A 12,876-nucleotide genomic window follows, 5' to 3' on the forward strand; every position below is an offset into this window, starting at 1 on the left:
TTTTCTTTGGCTTTTTGCTTTTTCTTTCCTTTTCTTCCAGACGGAGTCTCGCTCTGTCGCCCAGGCTGGAGTGCAGTGGCGCCATCTCGGCTCACTGCAAGCTCCGCCTCCCGGGCTCACGCCATTCCCCGGCCTCAGCCTCCCGAGTAGCTGGGCCTACAGGCGCCCGCCACCACGCCCGGCTAATTTTTTCTATTTTTCCTAGAGACGGGGTTTCACCCTGTCAGCCGGGATGGTCTCGAGCTCCTGACCTCGTGATCCACCCGCCTCGGCCTCCCAGAGTGCTGGGATTACAGGCGGGAGCCACCGCGCCCGCCCGGCCTGCTGTAGGCTCTTTTGGCTTCCCCGCTGCCTCCCTTCCCCCTACAGTCGCCATGCTTGCCAACCTCCCCTGACTCTGCTCCCCCTTTACCGCCCACCTACACCCCCGCCGCAGCCGCAGCCGGGGTCCTCCTCCTGGGGCTCCGCCCCTACTGCACGCCGGGCAGCAGCATCCCACCGCTTCCGCCTCGCCGCCGCCCCGCCAGGAGCCCGGCTCCAGCCTGGGAGGGCAGCGGGCCGGACCCCAAAGGCGCAGCCGCGGGTTCCCTGCCGTTCGCGGTACCTTCCCGCTCCCGGAACGCCCAGGCGATTCCATTCACCCGTCGGGCGCCGTCGTCGCACCCTTCCAAACCGGGGGAAGGGGCGGGCAGGGGCAGCGGGAACCACAGACGCCAGCCAAGACCTCGGCTCCAGAACGCATGGGCTGCTTTACCCGGGGGAAGGGCATTGCTTCGCCAGCCACCAGGAAAACAGTCCCTGTGCACCCGGGATTCCCAATGCCCCCCACTTCGTGTCGACGACTCCAGTCCCGAGGACACGCCGGAGACCCAGGCCTCCGGGCCCGCCCGGGGCCACGGCTCCCGCCAAACGGGCGGGCACGCTCTGCAAATCTCGGGGCCCGCCGCAAGGCACCCAGAGCACAGGGAGGTGCCAAGAAAGGCAGGAGCCTACGAAACCCACCTCCAAAGCAAGCAATTCATCCAAGAAAAAGCCCGTCTCCGCGCTCCGTTGCTCCTCTCGCACGGACCGCCTGGCCCGCGTGCTCTGGCGCAGCCCAAGCCCCCTCCACCCTGCCCCGGCCTGCTCAAGAGGGCGCTGCCTAACGGAGCCGGGCGCTTCCTCTCTAAGGCTCTATCGCTCTCGCTCTCTAGCTCCCTCCGCCTCTCTCTTCTAGGTTTCCCCCTGGACCTCGCGCTACTTCTGTCGTTTTCCCTCTGTCTCTCTGTCTCTCTCTCTCTCTCTTTCTCTGTCCCTCTCTCTTTCTCAGCCTCTCTGTCTGTCTCCTTCCCTCTCGCCCTCGCCTGTCTCTCTCGATCGCTGTCTCTCTCCCTCCCTCAGTTTCTATCTCTCCATCCATCTCGTCCTTGCTCTCCTCCAAGCCGCGTGTGTGTGTGCGTGCGCGCGCGTGCGTGTGCGTGCGTGTGTGTCTGTGTCTGTGTGTGTGTCTGTGTGTGTGTGTCCGCGCGAGCGCGTGCGAGCGCGCCCGCGTGTTGTCTCTGTGTGGGGGAGTGGATTTGCTCCTGGTGGTGGTGGGGTGTGTCTGGGTTTCTCTCAGGCCCTCTCACCCGAGATCAGGCCGCCGCCTCTAGTGCCAGCGCGGGGCAAAACAGGGCCACCCCCCGACCGGCTACACCCCACGCCCTCTTGCCCCCCGGCCGGGTCTTGGTCGGGACAAGCGACCGTGGTGGGGGCGTTGTGAGAGAAAGGCCCCGCGCCGCTGCGCCGGCTGTTCGCCTTGGGCCAGCCCTGACGGCTCTGGGTGGGTGGGGCAAGAGGGGGCCTCGCAGGAGCCCCTGTGCGGCGAGGGATCCAGAACGCTGCCTCCGCGACAGGGCGGAGGACCGGAGGGCGTCCCAGGATCGTGGGCCCTGGGCCCTGACGCCTCGGAGCACTCCCTGCTCCGAGCGGGCCCGATGTGGTGGAAGCTCGGGAGCGCGGGAGCCGGGGGGAAGGCCGCGGGCCAGCGGCTCGGGGGTCCCCGATCCGAGCCCCGCGGCCCCGGGCTGGCGGTGACGGCCGCAATCCGGCGGGCACGGCCGGGCCGGGCCGGGCTCTTGGGGCAGCCAGGCGCCTCCTTCGGCGTCTACGGCCATACCACCCTGAACGCGCCCGATCTCGTCTGATCTCGGAAGCTAAGCAGGGTCGGGCCTGGTTAGTACTTGGATGGGAGACCGCCTGGGAATACCGGGTGCTGTAGGCTTTTTCTTTGGCTTTTTGCTTTTTCTTTCCTTTTCTTCCAGACGGAGTCTCGCTCTGTCGCCCAGGCTGGAGTGCAGTGGCGCCATCTCGGCTCACTGCAAGCTCCGCCTCCCGGGCTCACGCCATTCCCCGGCCTCAGCCTCCCGAGTAGCTGGGCCTACAGGCGCCCGCCACCACGCCCGGCTAATTTTTTCTATTTTTCCTAGAGACGGGGTTTCACCCTGTCAGCCGGGATGGTCTCGAGCTCCTGACCTCGTGATCCACCCGCCTCGGCCTCCCAGAGTGCTGGGATTACAGGCGGGAGCCACCGCGCCCGCCCGGCCTGCTGTAGGCTCTTTTGGCTTCCCCGCTGCCTCCCTTCCCCCTACAGTCGCCATGCTTGCCAACCTCCCCTGACTCTGCTCCCCCTTTACCGCCCACCTACACCCCCGCCGCAGCCGCAGCCGGGGTCCTCCTCCTGGGGCTCCGCCCCTACTGCACGCCGGGCAGCAGCATCCCACCGCTTCCGCCTCGCCGCCGCCCCGCCAGGAGCCCGGCTCCAGCCTGGGAGGGCAGCGGGCCGGACCCCAAAGGCGCAGCCGCGGGTTCCCTGCCGTTCGCGGTACCTTCCCGCTCCCGGAACGCCCAGGCGATTCCATTCACCCGTCGGGCGCCGTCGTCGCACCCTTCCAAACCGGGGGAAGGGGCGGGCAGGGGCAGCGGGAACCACAGACGCCAGCCAAGACCTCGGCTCCAGAACGCATGGGCTGCTTTACCCGGGGGAAGGGCATTGCTTCGCCAGCCACCAGGAAAACAGTCCCTGTGCACCCGGGATTCCCAATGCCCCCCACTTCGTGTCGACGACTCCAGTCCCGAGGACACGCCGGAGACCCAGGCCTCCGGGCCCGCCCGGGGCCACGGCTCCCGCCAAACGGGCGGGCACGCTCTGCAAATCTCGGGGCCCGCCGCAAGGCACCCAGAGCACAGGGAGGTGCCAAGAAAGGCAGGAGCCTACGAAACCCACCTCCAAAGCAAGCAATTCATCCAAGAAAAAGCCCGTCTCCGCGCTCCGTTGCTCCTCTCGCACGGACCGCCTGGCCCGCGTGCTCTGGCGCAGCCCAAGCCCCCTCCACCCTGCCCCGGCCTGCTCAAGAGGGCGCTGCCTAACGGAGCCGGGCGCTTCCTCTCTAAGGCTCTATCGCTCTCGCTCTCTAGCTCCCTCCGCCTCTCTCTTCTAGGTTTCCCCCTGGACCTCGCGCTACTTCTGTCGTTTTCCCTCTGTCTCTCTGTCTCTCTCTCTCTCTCTCTTTCTCTGTCCCTCTCTCTTTCTCAGCCTCTCTGTCTGTCTCCTTCCCTCTCGCCCTCGCCTGTCTCTCTCGATCGCTGTCTCTCTCCCTCCCTCAGTTTCTATCTCTCCATCCATCTCGTCCTTGCTCTCCTCCAAGCCGCGTGTGTGTGTGCGTGCGCGCGCGTGCGTGTGCGTGCGTGTGTGTCTGTGTCTGTGTGTGTGTCTGTGTGTGTGTGTCCGCGCGAGCGCGTGCGAGCGCGCCCGCGTGTTGTCTCTGTGTGGGGGAGTGGATTTGCTCCTGGTGGTGGTGGGGTGTGTCTGGGTTTCTCTCAGGCCCTCTCACCCGAGATCAGGCCGCCGCCTCTAGTGCCAGCGCGGGGCAAAACAGGGCCACCCCCCGACCGGCTACACCCCACGCCCTCTTGCCCCCCGGCCGGGTCTTGGTCGGGACAAGCGACCGTGGTGGGGGCGTTGTGAGAGAAAGGCCCCGCGCCGCTGCGCCGGCTGTTCGCCTTGGGCCAGCCCTGACGGCTCTGGGTGGGTGGGGCAAGAGGGGGCCTCGCAGGAGCCCCTGTGCGGCGAGGGATCCAGAACGCTGCCTCCGCGACAGGGCGGAGGACCGGAGGGCGTCCCAGGATCGTGGGCCCTGGGCCCTGACGCCTCGGAGCACTCCCTGCTCCGAGCGGGCCCGATGTGGTGGAAGCTCGGGAGCGCGGGAGCCGGGGGGAAGGCCGCGGGCCAGCGGCTCGGGGGTCCCCGATCCGAGCCCCGCGGCCCCGGGCTGGCGGTGACGGCCGCAATCCGGCGGGCACGGCCGGGCCGGGCCGGGCTCTTGGGGCAGCCAGGCGCCTCCTTCGGCGTCTACGGCCATACCACCCTGAACGCGCCCGATCTCGTCTGATCTCGGAAGCTAAGCAGGGTCGGGCCTGGTTAGTACTTGGATGGGAGACCGCCTGGGAATACCGGGTGCTGTAGGCTTTTTCTTTGGCTTTTTGCTTTTTCTTTCCTTTTCTTCCAGACGGAGTCTCGCTCTGTCGCCCAGGCTGGAGTGCAGTGGCGCCATCTCGGCTCACTGCAAGCTCCGCCTCCCGGGCTCACGCCATTCCCCGGCCTCAGCCTCCCGAGTAGCTGGGCCTACAGGCGCCCGCCACCACGCCCGGCTAATTTTTTCTATTTTTCCTAGAGACGGGGTTTCACCCTGTCAGCCGGGATGGTCTCGAGCTCCTGACCTCGTGATCCACCCGCCTCGGCCTCCCAGAGTGCTGGGATTACAGGCGGGAGCCACCGCGCCCGCCCGGCCTGCTGTAGGCTCTTTTGGCTTCCCCGCTGCCTCCCTTCCCCCTACAGTCGCCATGCTTGCCAACCTCCCCTGACTCTGCTCCCCCTTTACCGCCCACCTACACCCCCGCCGCAGCCGCAGCCGGGGTCCTCCTCCTGGGGCTCCGCCCCTACTGCACGCCGGGCAGCAGCATCCCACCGCTTCCGCCTCGCCGCCGCCCCGCCAGGAGCCCGGCTCCAGCCTGGGAGGGCAGCGGGCCGGACCCCAAAGGCGCAGCCGCGGGTTCCCTGCCGTTCGCGGTACCTTCCCGCTCCCGGAACGCCCAGGCGATTCCATTCACCCGTCGGGCGCCGTCGTCGCACCCTTCCAAACCGGGGGAAGGGGCGGGCAGGGGCAGCGGGAACCACAGACGCCAGCCAAGACCTCGGCTCCAGAACGCATGGGCTGCTTTACCCGGGGGAAGGGCATTGCTTCGCCAGCCACCAGGAAAACAGTCCCTGTGCACCCGGGATTCCCAATGCCCCCCACTTCGTGTCGACGACTCCAGTCCCGAGGACACGCCGGAGACCCAGGCCTCCGGGCCCGCCCGGGGCCACGGCTCCCGCCAAACGGGCGGGCACGCTCTGCAAATCTCGGGGCCCGCCGCAAGGCACCCAGAGCACAGGGAGGTGCCAAGAAAGGCAGGAGCCTACGAAACCCACCTCCAAAGCAAGCAATTCATCCAAGAAAAAGCCCGTCTCCGCGCTCCGTTGCTCCTCTCGCACGGACCGCCTGGCCCGCGTGCTCTGGCGCAGCCCAAGCCCCCTCCACCCTGCCCCGGCCTGCTCAAGAGGGCGCTGCCTAACGGAGCCGGGCGCTTCCTCTCTAAGGCTCTATCGCTCTCGCTCTCTAGCTCCCTCCGCCTCTCTCTTCTAGGTTTCCCCCTGGACCTCGCGCTACTTCTGTCGTTTTCCCTCTGTCTCTCTGTCTCTCTCTCTCTCTCTTTCTCTGTCCCTCTCTCTTTCTCAGCCTCTCTGTCTGTCTCCTTCCCTCTCGCCCTCGCCTGTCTCTCTCGATCGCTGTCTCTCTCCCTCCCTCACTTTCTATCTCTCCATCCATCTCGTCCTTGCTCTCCTCCAAGCCGCGTGTGTGTGTGCGTGCGCGCGCGTGCGTGTGCGTGCGTGTGTGTCTGTGTCTGTGTGTGTGTCTGTGTGTGTGTGTCCGCGCGAGCGCGTGCGAGCGCGCCCGCGTGTTGTCTCTGTGTGGGGGAGTGGATTTGCTCCTGGTGGTGGTGGGGTGTGTCTGGGTTTCTCTCAGGCCCTCTCACCCGAGATCAGGCCGCCGCCTCTAGTGCCAGCGCGGGGCAAAACAGGGCCACCCCCCGACCGGCTACACCCCACGCCCTCTTGCCCCCCGGCCGGGTCTTGGTCGGGACAAGCGACCGTGGTGGGGGCGTTGTGAGAGAAAGGCCCCGCGCCGCTGCGCCGGCTGTTCGCCTTGGGCCAGCCCTGACGGCTCTGGGTGGGTGGGGCAAGAGGGGGCCTCGCAGGAGCCCCTGTGCGGCGAGGGATCCAGAACGCTGCCTCCGCGACAGGGCGGAGGACCGGAGGGCGTCCCAGGATCGTGGGCCCTGGGCCCTGACGCCTCGGAGCACTCCCTGCTCCGAGCGGGCCCGATGTGGTGGAAGCTCGGGAGCGCGGGAGCCGGGGGGAAGGCCGCGGGCCAGCGGCTCGGGGGTCCCCGATCCGAGCCCCGCGGCCCCGGGCTGGCGGTGACGGCCGCAATCCGGCGGGCACGGCCGGGCCGGGCCGGGCTCTTGGGGCAGCCAGGCGCCTCCTTCGGCGTCTACGGCCATACCACCCTGAACGCGCCCGATCTCGTCTGATCTCGGAAGCTAAGCAGGGTCGGGCCTGGTTAGTACTTGGATGGGAGACCGCCTGGGAATACCGGGTGCTGTAGGCTTTTTCTTTGGCTTTTTGCTTTTTCTTTCCTTTTCTTCCAGACGGAGTCTCGCTCTGTCGCCCAGGCTGGAGTGCAGTGGCGCCATCTCGGCTCACTGCAAGCTCCGCCTCCCGGGCTCACGCCATTCCCCGGCCTCAGCCTCCCGAGTAGCTGGGCCTACAGGCGCCCGCCACCACGCCCGGCTAATTTTTTCTATTTTTCCTAGAGACGGGGTTTCACCCTGTCAGCCGGGATGGTCTCGAGCTCCTGACCTCGTGATCCACCCGCCTCGGCCTCCCAGAGTGCTGGGATTACAGGCGGGAGCCACCGCGCCCGCCCGGCCTGCTGTAGGCTCTTTTGGCTTCCCCGCTGCCTCCCTTCCCCCTACAGTCGCCATGCTTGCCAACCTCCCCTGACTCTGCTCCCCCTTTACCGCCCACCTACACCCCCGCCGCAGCCGCAGCCGGGGTCCTCCTCCTGGGGCTCCGCCCCTACTGCACGCCGGGCAGCAGCATCCCACCGCTTCCGCCTCGCCGCCGCCCCGCCAGGAGCCCGGCTCCAGCCTGGGAGGGCAGCGGGCCGGACCCCAAAGGCGCAGCCGCGGGTTCCCTGCCGTTCGCGGTACCTTCCCGCTCCCGGAACGCCCAGGCGATTCCATTCACCCGTCGGGCGCCGTCGTCGCACCCTTCCAAACCGGGGGAAGGGGCGGGCAGGGGCAGCGGGAACCACAGACGCCAGCCAAGACCTCGGCTCCAGAACGCATGGGCTGCTTTACCCGGGGGAAGGGCATTGCTTCGCCAGCCACCAGGAAAACAGTCCCTGTGCACCCGGGATTCCCAATGCCCCCCACTTCGTGTCGACGACTCCAGTCCCGAGGACACGCCGGAGACCCAGGCCTCCGGGCCCGCCCGGGGCCACGGCTCCCGCCAAACGGGCGGGCACGCTCTGCAAATCTCGGGGCCCGCCGCAAGGCACCCAGAGCACAGGGAGGTGCCAAGAAAGGCAGGAGCCTACGAAACCCACCTCCAAAGCAAGCAATTCATCCAAGAAAAAGCCCGTCTCCGCGCTCCGTTGCTCCTCTCGCACGGACCGCCTGGCCCGCGTGCTCTGGCGCAGCCCAAGCCCCCTCCACCCTGCCCCGGCCTGCTCAAGAGGGCGCTGCCTAACGGAGCCGGGCGCTTCCTCTCTAAGGCTCTATCGCTCTCGCTCTCTAGCTCCCTCCGCCTCTCTCTTCTAGGTTTCCCCCTGGACCTCGCGCTACTTCTGTCGTTTTCCCTCTGTCTCTCTGTCTCTCTCTCTCTCTCTCTTTCTCTGTCCCTCTCTCTTTCTCAGCCTCTCTGTCTGTCTCCTTCCCTCTCGCCCTCGCCTGTCTCTCTCGATCGCTGTCTCTCTCCCTCCCTCAGTTTCTATCTCTCCATCCATCTCGTCCTTGCTCTCCTCCAAGCCGCGTGTGTGTGTGCGTGCGCGCGCGTGCGTGTGCGTGCGTGTGTGTCTGTGTCTGTGTGTGTGTCTGTGTGTGTGTGTCCGCGCGAGCGCGTGCGAGCGCGCCCGCGTGTTGTCTCTGTGTGGGGGAGTGGATTTGCTCCTGGTGGTGGTGGGGTGTGTCTGGGTTTCTCTCAGGCCCTCTCACCCGAGATCAGGCCGCCGCCTCTAGTGCCAGCGCGGGGCAAAACAGGGCCACCCCCCGACCGGCTACACCCCACGCCCTCTTGCCCCCCGGCCGGGTCTTGGTCGGGACAAGCGACCGTGGTGGGGGCGTTGTGAGAGAAAGGCCCCGCGCCGCTGCGCCGGCTGTTCGCCTTGGGCCAGCCCTGACGGCTCTGGGTGGGTGGGGCAAGAGGGGGCCTCGCAGGAGCCCCTGTGCGGCGAGGGATCCAGAACGCTGCCTCCGCGACAGGGCGGAGGACCGGAGGGCGTCCCAGGATCGTGGGCCCTGGGCCCTGACGCCTCGGAGCACTCCCTGCTCCGAGCGGGCCCGATGTGGTGGAAGCTCGGGAGCGCGGGAGCCGGGGGGAAGGCCGCGGGCCAGCGGCTCGGGGGTCCCCGATCCGAGCCCCGCGGCCCCGGGCTGGCGGTGACGGCCGCAATCCGGCGGGCACGGCCGGGCCGGGCCGGGCTCTTGGGGCAGCCAGGCGCCTCCTTCGGCGTCTACGGCCATACCACCCTGAACGCGCCCGATCTCGTCTGATCTCGGAAGCTAAGCAGGGTCGGGCCTGGTTAGTACTTGGATGGGAGACCGCCTGGGAATACCGGGTGCTGTAGGCTTTTTCTTTGGCTTTTTGCTTTTTCTTTCCTTTTCTTCCAGACGGAGTCTCGCTCTGTCGCCCAGGCTGGAGTGCAGTGGCGCCATCTCGGCTCACTGCAAGCTCCGCCTCCCGGGCTCACGCCATTCCCCGGCCTCAGCCTCCCGAGTAGCTGGGCCTACAGGCGCCCGCCACCACGCCCGGCTAATTTTTTCTATTTTTCCTAGAGACGGGGTTTCACCCTGTCAGCCGGGATGGTCTCGAGCTCCTGACCTCGTGATCCACCCGCCTCGGCCTCCCAGAGTGCTGGGATTACAGGCGGGAGCCACCGCGCCCGCCCGGCCTGCTGTAGGCTCTTTTGGCTTCCCCGCTGCCTCCCTTCCCCCTACAGTCGCCATGCTTGCCAACCTCCCCTGACTCTGCTCCCCCTTTACCGCCCACCTACACCCCCGCCGCAGCCGCAGCCGGGGTCCTCCTCCTGGGGCTCCGCCCCTACTGCACGCCGGGCAGCAGCATCCCACCGCTTCCGCCTCGCCGCCGCCCCGCCAGGAGCCCGGCTCCAGCCTGGGAGGGCAGCGGGCCGGACCCCAAAGGCGCAGCCGCGGGTTCCCTGCCGTTCGCGGTACCTTCCCGCTCCCGGAACGCCCAGGCGATTCCATTCACCCGTCGGGCGCCGTCGTCGCACCCTTCCAAACCGGGGGAAGGGGCGGGCAGGGGCAGCGGGAACCACAGACGCCAGCCAAGACCTCGGCTCCAGAACGCATGGGCTGCTTTACCCGGGGGAAGGGCATTGCTTCGCCAGCCACCAGGAAAACAGTCCCTGTGCACCCGGGATTCCCAATGCCCCCCACTTCGTGTCGACGACTCCAGTCCCGAGGACACGCCGGAGACCCAGGCCTCCGGGCCCGCCCGGGGCCACGGCTCCCGCCAAACGGGCGGGCACGCTCTGCAAATCTCGGGGCCCGCCGCAAGGCACCCAGAGCACAGGGAGGTGCCAAGAAAGGCAGGAGCCTACGAAACCCACCTCCAAAGCAAGCAATTCATCCAAGAAAAAGCCCGTCTCCGCGCTCCGTTGCTCCTCTCGCACGGACCGCCTGGCCCGCGTGCTCTGGCGCAGCCCAAGCCCCCTCCACCCTGCCCCGGCCTGCTCAAGAGGGCGCTGCCTAACGGAGCCGGGCGCTTCCTCTCTAAGGCTCTATCGCTCTCGCTCTCTAGCTCCCTCCGCCTCTCTCTTCTAGGTTTCCCCCTGGACCTCGCGCTACTTCTGTCGTTTTCCCTCTGTCTCTCTGTCTCTCTCTCTCTCTCTTTCTCTGTCCCTCTCTCTTTCTCAGCCTCTCTGTCTGTCTCCTTCCCTCTCGCCCTCGCCTGTCTCTCTCGATCGCTGTCTCTCTCCCTCCCTCAGTTTCTATCTCTCCATCCATCTCGTCCTTGCTCTCCTCCAAGCCGCGTGTGTGTGTGCGTGCGCGCGCGTGCGTGTGCGTGCGTGTGTGTCTGTGTCTGTGTGTGTGTCTGTGTGTGTGTGTCCGCGCGAGCGCGTGCGAGCGCGCCCGCGTGTTGTCTCTGTGTGGGGGAGTGGATTTGCTCCTGGTGGTGGTGGGGTGTGTCTGGGTTTCTCTCAGGCCCTCTCACCCGAGATCAGGCCGCCGCCTCTAGTGCCAGCGCGGGGCAAAACAGGGCCACCCCCCGACCGGCTACACCCCACGCCCTCTTGCCCCCCGGCCGGGTCTTGGTCGGGACAAGCGACCGTGGTGGGGGCGTTGTGAGAGAAAGGCCCCGCGCCGCTGCGCCGGCTGTTCGCCTTGGGCCAGCCCTGACGGCTCTGGGTGGGTGGGGCAAGAGGGGGCCTCGCAGGAGCCCCTGTGCGGCGAGGGATCCAGAACGCTGCCTCCGCGACAGGGCGGAGGACCGGAGGGCGTCCCAGGATCGTGGGCCCTGGGCCCTGACGCCTCGGAGCACTCCCTGCTCCGAGCGGGCCCGATGTGGTGGAAGCTCGGGAGCGCGGGAGCCGGGGGGAAGGCCGCGGGCCAGCGGCTCGGGGGTCCCCGATCCGAGCCCCGCGGCCCCGGGCTGGCGGTGACGGCCGCAATCCGGCGGGCACGGCCGGGCCGGGCCGGGCTCTTGGGGCAGCCAGGCGCCTCCTTCGGCGTCTACGGCCATACCACCCTGAACGCGCCCGATCTCGTCTGATCTCGGAAGCTAAGCAGGGTCGGGCCTGGTTAGTACTTGGATGGGAGACCGCCTGGGAATACCGGGTGCTGTAGGCTTTTTCTTTGGCTTTTTGCTTTTTCTTTCCTTTTCTTCCAGACGGAGTCTCGCTCTGTCGCCCAGGCTGGAGTGCAGTGGCGCCATCTCGGCTCACTGCAAGCTCCGCCTCCCGGGCTCACGCCATTCCCCGGCCTCAGCCTCCCGAGTAGCTGGGCCTACAGGCGCCCGCCACCACGCCCGGCTAATTTTTTCTATTTTTCCTAGAGACGGGGTTTCACCCTGTCAGCCGGGATGGTCTCGAGCTCCTGACCTCGTGATCCACCCGCCTCGGCCTCCCAGAGTGCTGGGATTACAGGCGGGAGCCACCGCGCCCGCCCGGCCTGCTGTAGGCTCTTTTGGCTTCCCCGCTGCCTCCCTTCCCCCTACAGTCGCCATGCTTGCCAACCTCCCCTGACTCTGCTCCCCCTTTACCGCCCACCTACACCCCCGCCGCAGCCGCAGCCGGGGTCCTCCTCCTGGGGCTCCGCCCCTACTGCACGCCGGGCAGCAGCATCCCACCGCTTCCGCCTCGCCGCCGCCCCGCCAGGAGCCCGGCTCCAGCCTGGGAGGGCAGCGGGCCGGACCCCAAAGGCGCAGCCGCGGGTTCCCTGCCGTTCGCGGTACCTTCCCGCTCCCGGAACGCCCAGGCGATTCCATTCACCCGTCGGGCGCCGTCGTCGCACCCTTCCAAACCGGGGGAAGGGGCGGGCAGGGGCAGCGGGAACCACAGACGCCAGCCAAGACCTCGGCTCCAGAACGCATGGGCTGCTTTACCCGGGGGAAGGGCATTGCTTCGCCAGCCACCAGGAAAACAGTCCCTGTGCACCCGGGATTCCCAATGCCCCCCACTTCGTGTCGACGACTCCAGTCCCGAGGACACGCCGGAGACCCAGGCCTCCGGGCCCGCCCGGGGCCACGGCTCCCGCCAAACGGGCGGGCACGCTCTGCAAATCTCGGGGCCCGCCGCAAGGCACCCAGAGCACAGGGAGGTGCCAAGAAAGGCAGGAGCCTACGAAACCCACCTCCAAAGCAAGCAATTCATCCAAGAAAAAGCCCGTCTCCGCGCTCCGTTGCTCCTCTCGCACGGACCGCCTGGCCCGCGTGCTCTGGCGCAGCCCAAGCCCCCTCCACCCTGCCCCGGCCTGCTCAAGAGGGCGCTGCCTAACGGAGCCGGGCGCTTCCTCTCTAAGGCTCTATCGCTCTCGCTCTCTAGCTCCCTCCGCCTCTCTCTTCTAGGTTTCCCCCTGGACCTCGCGCTACTTCTGTCGTTTTCCCTCTGTCTCTCTGTCTCTCTCTCTCTCTCTCTTTCTCTGTCCCTCTCTCTTTCTCAGCCTCTCTGTCTGTCTCCTTCCCTCTCGCCCTCGCCTGTCTCTCTCGATCGCTGTCTCTCTCCCTCCCTCAGTTTCTATCTCTCCATCCATCTCGTCCTTGCTCTCCTCCAAGCCGCGTGTGTGTGTGCGTGCGCGCGCGTGCGTGTGCGTGCGTGTGTGTCTGTGTCTGTGTGTGTGTCTGTGTGTGTGTGTCCGCGCGAGCGCGTGCGAGCGCGCCCGCGTGTTGTCTCTGTGTGGGGGAGTGGATTTGCTCCTGGTGGTGGTGGGGTGTGTCTGGGTTTCTCTCAGGCCCTCTCACCCGAGATCAGGCCGCCGCCTCTAGTGCCAGCGCGGGGCAAAACAGGGCCACCC

General features: G+C 67.5%; 5 non-coding genes across 5 annotated transcripts; all 5 read left to right on the forward strand.

Moving 5' to 3' along the window:
* Nucleotides 1–2,123: 2,123 nt before the first annotated feature.
* LOC134730042 (5S ribosomal RNA) lies at nucleotides 2,124–2,242 on the forward strand. The gene has a single exon (XR_010111642.1). It is a non-coding gene; the product is annotated as a 5S ribosomal RNA (ribosomal RNA).
* A 2,125-nt stretch (nucleotides 2,243–4,367) lies between these two features.
* LOC134730043 (5S ribosomal RNA) lies at nucleotides 4,368–4,486 on the forward strand. Its single transcript, XR_010111643.1, has one exon. It is a non-coding gene; the product is annotated as a 5S ribosomal RNA (ribosomal RNA).
* Nucleotides 4,487–6,609: 2,123 nt separating this feature from the next.
* On the forward strand, nucleotides 6,610–6,728 carry LOC134730044 (5S ribosomal RNA). The gene has a single exon (XR_010111648.1). It is a non-coding gene; the product is annotated as a 5S ribosomal RNA (ribosomal RNA).
* Nucleotides 6,729–8,853: 2,125 nt separating this feature from the next.
* LOC134730047 (5S ribosomal RNA) lies at nucleotides 8,854–8,972 on the forward strand. The gene has a single exon (XR_010111654.1). It is a non-coding gene; the product is annotated as a 5S ribosomal RNA (ribosomal RNA).
* Nucleotides 8,973–11,095: 2,123 nt separating this feature from the next.
* Nucleotides 11,096–11,214, forward strand: LOC134730049 (5S ribosomal RNA). The gene has a single exon (XR_010111660.1). It is a non-coding gene; the product is annotated as a 5S ribosomal RNA (ribosomal RNA).
* The last annotated feature ends 1,662 nt before the right edge of the window (nucleotides 11,215–12,876 follow it).

The sequence above is a fragment of the Pan paniscus genome, chromosome 1 (genome assembly GCF_029289425.2).
Source record: "Pan paniscus chromosome 1, NHGRI_mPanPan1-v2.0_pri, whole genome shotgun sequence".
Taxonomy (NCBI): domain Eukaryota; kingdom Metazoa; phylum Chordata; class Mammalia; order Primates; family Hominidae; genus Pan; species Pan paniscus.